The sequence below is a fragment of the Triticum aestivum genome, chromosome 1B (assembly GCF_018294505.1).
Source record: "Triticum aestivum cultivar Chinese Spring chromosome 1B, IWGSC CS RefSeq v2.1, whole genome shotgun sequence".
NCBI lineage: Eukaryota > Viridiplantae > Streptophyta > Magnoliopsida > Poales > Poaceae > Triticum > Triticum aestivum.
In genome coordinates, this window is record NC_057795.1 from 308060261 (window position 1) to 308067436 (window position 7176).

Consider the following 7176-nt stretch of genomic DNA (forward strand, 5'->3'; position numbering starts at 1 on the left):
CTGGCCGCGCCCGATTTGGTGCCCCGTAGCGCGGTTCCGGCCAACTCCGGCGAGGGGCCGCCTCTGTTGGGTCGCCGGAGTCGCTCCGGCACCGTCCGCCGACGTGGCTAGGCGGGCCCCACCCCTGGGTCGCTGCCTGTGGGCCTGGGGGCCCCAACTGGCCACGTTGACCAAGTCAACTTCGCTGACGTGGCAGCTACTGCCACTGACATGCGGGCCCCATCCCATAAAACAAATAAAAACAAATAGATAAACTGCTAATTAATTAAATAAATTAATTAAAACCTAATCTCTCACTGACTACTGGGCCCTACCTGCTAATTAACCCATTTAATTAGTTTCAAAACTCTGTTAATGCCCCTGACAATGACATGTGGGTCCCACTGGACCCACCTGTCTGGTTTGACTGGTCAACCGACCAGTTGACCTGCTGACATCACTCTGATGTCATGCTTGCGTCATCAGACACTGTTCTGGATAATGTTGGCTTTAGATAAATAATTAAAATCAGAAAATGATTTAAATCTTTAGAAAATCATATCTTTTAATCCGTAACTCGGATGAAAATACTTTCTACATGAAAGTTGCTCAGAACGACGTGACGAATCCGGTTACGCAGCCCGTTCGTCCGCCACACACCCCTAGCATACCGAACACGCAACTTTCCCCCTCCGGCTCCTCTGCCCGAAAATGCGAAACACCGGGAATACTTTCCCGGATGTTTCCCCCCCTTCGTCGGTATCACCTACTACCGCGATTGGGCACACCTAGCATCGTTACTTGTCATGTCATGCATCGATATGCATTTGTTTGCATTGTATTCATTGTTTCTTCCCCCTCTTCTCTCCGGTAGACCACGAGACCGACGCTGCTGCTGCCCAGTACGACTACGGAGTTGAGGACCCCTCTCTCTTGCCAGAGCAACCAGGCAAGCCCCCCCCCTTGATCACCAGATATCGCCTATTCTCCTCTATACTGCTTGCATTAGAGTAGTGTAGCCTGTTACTGCTTTCCGTTGATCCTATTCTGATGCATAGCCTGACATTGTTGCTACATCTGTTGATACCTTACCTGCAATCCTAAATGCTTAGTATAGGATGCTAGTTTATCATCATTGGCCCTACATTCTTGTCAGTCTGCCTTGCTATACTATCGGGCCGTGATCACTTGGGAGGTGATCACGGGTATATACTATACATACATACATACTATACAGATGGTGACTAAAGTCGGGTCCGCTCGAAGAGTACCCGCGAGTGATTCACGGATTGGGGGCTGAAAGGACCTTTGTCCCGACGGCCCTCTGTGTGGATCTTTGTGGCGGAGCGACAGGGCAGGTTGAGACCGCCTAGGAGAGAGGTGGGCCTGGCCCTGTTCGGCGTTCGCGGATACTTAACACGCTTAACGAGATCTTGGTATTTGATCTGAGTTGGTTACGAGCCTATACGCACTAACCATCTACGCGGGAGTAGTTATGGGTATCCCGGCGTCGTGGTATCAGCCGAAGCCTTCGTGACGTCAGCAACTGAGCGGCGCGCGCCGGATTGGACTGGAACGCCACTAGGCTAGGTCTGCTTCCGGCCGCCCACGCAACGTGCAGGTGTGCTCAGGGCGATGGGCCCAGACCCCTGCGCGCTTAGGTTTAGACCGGCGTGCTGACCTCTCTGTTGTGCCTAGGTGGGGCTGCGACGTGTTGATCTTCCGCGGCCGGGCATGACCCAGGAAAGTGTGTCCGGCCAAATGGGATCAAGCGTGCTGGGTAAGTTGGTGCACCCCTGCAGGGAAGTTAATCTATTCGAATAGCCGTGATCTTCGGTAACAGGACGACTTGGAGTTGTACCTTGACCTTATGACAACTAGAACCGGATACTTAATAAAACACACCCTTCCAAGTGCCAGATACAACCCGGTGATCGCTCTCTAACGGGGCGACGAGGAGAGGATTGCCGGGTAGGATTATGCTATGCGATGCTACTTGGAGATGCTACTTGGAGATGCTACTTGGAGATGCTACTTGAAGATGCTACTTGGAGGACTTCAATCTACTCTCTTCTACATGCTGCAAGACGGAGGCTGCCAGAAGCGTAGTCTTCGACAGGATTAGCTATCCCCTTCTTATTCTGGCATTCTGCAGTTCAGTCCACTGATATGGCCCTTTACACATATACCCATGCATATGTAGTGTAGTCCTTGCTTGCGAGTACTTTGGATGAGTACTCACGGTTGCTTTCTCCCCCCTTTTTCCCCCTTTCCTTTCTTTCTGGTTGTCGCAACCAGATGCTGGAGTCCAGGAGCCAGACGCCACCGTCGACGACGACCCTACTACACTGGAGGTGCCTACTACTACGTGCAGCCCGCTGACGACGACCAGGAGTAGTTAGGAGGATCCCAGGCAGGAGGCCTGCGCCTCTTTCGATCTGTATCCCAGTTTGTGCTAGCCTTCTTAAGGCAAACTTGTTTAACTTATGTCTGTACTCAGATATTGTTGCTTCCGCTGACTCGTCTATGATCGAGCACTTGTATTCGAGCCCTCGAGGCCCCTGGCTTGTATTATGATGCTTGTATGACTTATTTTATGTTTTAGAGTTGTGTTGTGATATCTTCCCGTGAGTCCCTGATCTTGATCGTACACATTTGCGTGCATGATTAGTGTACGATTGAATCGGGGGCGTCACAAGTTGGTATCAGAGCCGACTGCCTGTAGGAATCCCCCTTCCAACTCCTTGGCCGAAGTCGAGTCTAGACATTACAAAAACTTTTACTAACTTGGCTGTGTGCCTTACGGGCCCACGTCGCCATTGGGTGGTACTAGGATCTTTTACTCCTCGACCTTTACTCTGGGACTCTGAACTCTCTTCTACTCGGGTTAAACGAATTTACTAACTAACACTAGGATCCCGTGACCACATTCACCCCAAAGTTGGATAAAGCCATAGTTATTCTTGGAATAGTATTTTGACAATTTCCACACTGTCATTTGACTCCTTGAAACATCTTTGTTTTCAGATGGAACCCACGAGGCAGGTCGTGCGCCACACGACGGCCATTGGTGCCTCGGGATCACCTGCGTGCTAGCAGAGATGATGACCTATCTGGGTTATCGCTGGCACCCTGAGTACACCGTCTATGAGGAGTACCAGGACTTTAACCAGGAGCAGTACCGAGCCATCGTCCACCTCTACTCTCGGGAGTATGACTCCACTACTGTGCTGCACACCGCACATGGTGTTGGGGTGACTATCGATATGGCAGTCCACGATGCTGCTCATGCTGCTCTAACACGTCTTCGTGGAGAGTATCAGGCATTGGACACTTCCCCTTTCAGGCACATTCCTATCGCATCTGACGTTGGTGCGGAGGGATACTACACTGCCGCCTACTCCACCGTCACCCGAGAGCCCTTCCACCATCAGCGCCTGTTCTGCATGCTGATGGGCTGGACCGAGCTAACAGAGCTCTTCGCCACGAGTTGTACACCACTCGTCAGCACCTTTACAGGGCTCTGACGCTGTTGCACCCCTTTGTCCGGTCTGGACAGCTGCCGCGTTCTGCGATCTACCCAGCCAGGACCGTGATGCCCCACGGTGTCGGATGGCCAGAGGTGGGAGGCTACTCTCCCGCACTTGGTCCTCTTCTGCCACCTGAGCGTCGGGTTCTACACCAGAGTATCCGCGGCCCCCAGGCCACTGACGTGGACTATCCGTTGCCTCACTACCAGCTGTCAGGCTACAGCTACCTTCACAGTACCTCATGGGACTGATGTAGTCTTGCTCATTAATATTAGATGCATTCGCGAGCCTGCGTGCCGCCTATGATGACTTAGTCTATGTACTGAACTCTATGCCCGACCCCTTTTGTAAGTTGTGCCGACTAGCTATGTGGTATCTGTCGTGCTCCTTTCATTATGCATGTTTCATCATGAATGATTCTTGTCTATGCAAATTTCTCAATACTGAACTACCCCTGTTATATATTAGCAGGATGGTTAGACCAGCTGGTCGTGGTCGTGGTGGCAACTTCCCACCACCGCCTGAGTACATGGCTGGTATGATCCAACAGCTTGAGATGAATCGCCAGTTCATGGAAAACATGATGGCTCAGTTTCCTCGCCCCAATATGAACCAGCATCCAAACACAACAACTCTGCAGGATTTCATACGCCTCAACCCAAGTGTGTACCGCAGCTCAACCCAGCCGCTGGATGCTGATGACTGGCTCCGTGACATCACCTATGAGATGGAGTCTGCTGATGTAGCCCCTGCCAGCTATGTCACTTTTGCTTCCTTCTTCCTGAAGGGACCCGCAGCTCAATGGTGGGACAGCCACAGGCGTACTCTGCCAGTTGGAACAATCATCACCTGGCCAGACTTCCAGGCTGCTTTCCGTGCCCGCTTCATCCCTCAAGGGATCATGGACCGGAAGAAGCGTGAGTTTCCGCAACCTCACCCAAGGCAACAAGACTGTGGAAGCTTATCAGCGGGAGTTTCTGGACTTGTCTCGCTATGCTGAAGAGGACATTGCAACTGATGCACGCAGACAGGAGAAGTTCCGTGACGGCCTTCAAGCTGACATCAAGCTCGCACTTCTAGTGCACGACTTTGCTGATTTCGCCACCTTGGTGAATAAGGCCATCAATGTCGAGACTGGTCTGCAGGAACACCAGAGCTCTCAGAGGCGCAACCGTGACACGGGCTCATCTTCGGGCCCGCCCTCGCAGAAGCGTAAGATATGGATCCCGAACAGCATGTACCGTCCAAATGCACCTGCCCCAAGGCAGTCTTATGCTGCACCTCGTCTGCCGGCTGCTCCAACTAGGCAGCCGAGGCTTCCAGCTCCACCACCCCAAGCTCCTGTTCCTACCCCCGAGAATGGTTTGTGCTTCAGGTGCGGACAACCAGGGCACCGTGCTAGGGAATGCAACCAGAAACAGAATCAACTGGCCCTTCCAGCAACTGGCTGTGGGAACAACCAGCCCCGCAACAACAATGCCAAGTCCTATGGTCGTGTTCATGCCAACCACGTTGATCTGAACGAAGCTCAAGACCAGCCTGCTACTGTGATGGGTACACTCCTCGTAAATTCAGTACCTGCATCTGTTTTATTCGATACAGGTGCATCGCATTCATTCATGTCAGAAGATTTTGCATGCTTGCACGACATTAAATGTGAGGACATGAATGCTTCACTATTAGTACACACTCCTGCGGGCCAATGTCGAACCTCCATGATTTGCAACGACGTCCCTGTAGAAATCGAAGGACTGGAATTCCTTGTCTCTCCCATCATACTGAAGTCCTGTAGCATTGATCTCATTCTGGGAATGAATTGGTTAAAAGCGCATACTGCTTCTATCGTTTGCGCCACCAAGACCGTCCATCTGCTACACCCTTCTGATGAAATAATAAGCTACAATGCCCATCTGGTTAAGAATGCCGAGGTAAGGCTCTATGCATTGAATGCATTGAACGCCGCACCACTCGAGGGCATTGAAAACATTCCCGTCGTGCGTGACTTCCTCGACGTCTTTCCAGAAGAACTCCCAGGGATTCCCCCTGCTAGAGCTGTCGAATTCGTCATCGACTTGAAACCAGGCACCACTCCTATAGCCAAGCGACCCTACAAGATGTCGCCGCATGAACTCCTTGAGCTTAAGGAGGAAATCGATAAATCTCTTCGAAGTGGTTTCATTCGCCCAAGTTGCTCTCCTTGGGGAGCACCTTCTCTCTTTGTCAAGAAGAAAGATGGGACAAACCGATTGGTCCAAGACTACCGTCCTATAAACCAAGCTACCATTCAGAATAAGTATCCTCTTCCTCGGATCAATGATCTGTATGATCAATTGGCTGGTTCGTCAGTGTTCTCTAAACTCGACTTGAGGTTGGGTTACCACCAGATCCGTGTTCGTGAAGAGGATATCCCAAAGACCGCATTCGTGACTCGTTATGGTTCATACGAGTACACCGTCATGTCTTTCGGCTTAACCAATGCTCCAGCCACCTTCTCTCGCCTGATGAACTATATATTCATGGATTACCTCGACAAGTTCGTCGTGGTTTATCTGGATGATATCCTGGTATTTTCCAAGAATGAAGAAGAACATGCTGAACATCTTCGTCTTGTGCTGGAAAAGCTACGAGAGCATCAGCTTTACGCCAAGTTCTCCAAATGTGAATTCTGGCTTCCCGAAGTAACCTATCTTGGGCATGTCATCTCTAAGGATGGTATTGCCATCAACCCTGAACGAGTTCAGGCTATTCTTGATTGGACTCCTCCGAAGAACGTTAAGCAAGTCAGAAGTTTTCTCGGTCTCGCCAGCTATTGCCGTCGATTCGTCGAGAACTTCTCCAAGATTGCCAGGCCTCTGACTAACCTGTTGCATAAGGGCGTCAAGTTCCAATGGACAGATAAATGTCAGGAAAGTTTCCAGGCACTCAAAGACAAGTTGACTTCTGCCCCAGTACTAGCTCCTCCGGATACTAAGAAGGACTTCGTCATTTACTGTGACGCTTCACGTCAAGGCTTAGGCGCTGTACTAATGCAAGAGCGCAAAGTGATTGCTTATGCCTCTCGTCAATTGCGCCCTCACGAAGAGAACTACCCAGTTCACGACCTCGAGCTTGCTGCTGTCATTCATGCACTGAAGCAGTGGCGACATTACCTTCTCGGTAATCGTTGCGAGATCTTCACTGACCACCAAAGTCTGAAGTATCTGTTTACTCAGCCAGACCTGAACCTCCGTCAGCAAAGATGGATGGAGATTGTCGCAGACTTTGACTTGGGTATTTCCTATACACCAGGCAAGGCTAATGTAATGGCTGATGCCTTGAGCCGCAAGTCTTACTGCAACCACCTCCAGATTCACAAGGTTCAGCCCTCACTTGTTGAAGAATTTCGAAAGCTAAACCTCCATATTGTTCCTCCGGGTGCGCTCGCTCCCCCTCCTAAGGAGTTTCGCAAGATGAACCTCCATGTTGTTCCCAGGGGTTCTCTCAATACCCTGGTTGCGAAACCAGATCTTGTGGACACCATCAAATGGATACAGAAATGTGACGATGAAGTCCACAAGATTAAGCGCGACCTCAAAGAAGGAAAGCCCTCATTCTTCACTGTTGCTGATGATGGCACCTTATTCTTCAAAGGTCGCCTAGTAGTTCCGAGTAAGAGGGAAAACCTGGA